We start from the raw sequence: 577 nt of genomic DNA, 5'->3' as shown, positions 1-577 counted from the left end.
TAATTTTTCAAAGGATTTAAAACGTCATGCCGATACTGTACATAAAAATGATTTTTATGATTGTGTTTTATGTGATAAAAATCCTCGAGAAAAGATAACGTTAAAAGACATGTTCAACGAGTAAATTTTCTGAAAGGTTAGTAAATTATATTGTATTTATTACTCAAATGAATAAATTTTCAATATAAATTACATTAAATTATATTCTATTTGTTACTTAAATTTTTAATTTAAATTATTTTTTGAATAATTGTTATTTAATTCAAATTAATGATAGAAACGGAAAAATAGTGTATACGCTTCATATGTAATTTATTGATATTATTTATTATTAAATTAAATTAAATTTTTAATTTAGGTGATGCTCAGAGTATAGTAAATTACGGTGCAAGTACTTCTAAACACTATCATGAAAATAGTACGTATATTTTTAAATTTATTATTTATTACTTTTATTTTTCAATTGTTTTTTTAATATAGATAGTAGAATCGATTGTATGAATCATATGGAAAACGAAAAGAAAATCAAGAATGATGAAAACAATTTTTTCAATAACAGTGACGATGATCTCTGTAA

The sequence above is a fragment of the Daktulosphaira vitifoliae genome, unplaced genomic scaffold (genome assembly GCF_025091365.1).
Source record: "Daktulosphaira vitifoliae isolate Bord-2020 unplaced genomic scaffold, ASM2509136v1 Scaffold_1, whole genome shotgun sequence".
Lineage (NCBI taxonomy): Eukaryota > Metazoa > Arthropoda > Insecta > Hemiptera > Phylloxeridae > Daktulosphaira > Daktulosphaira vitifoliae.
Note: the sequence above shows the minus strand (reverse complement) of the source record.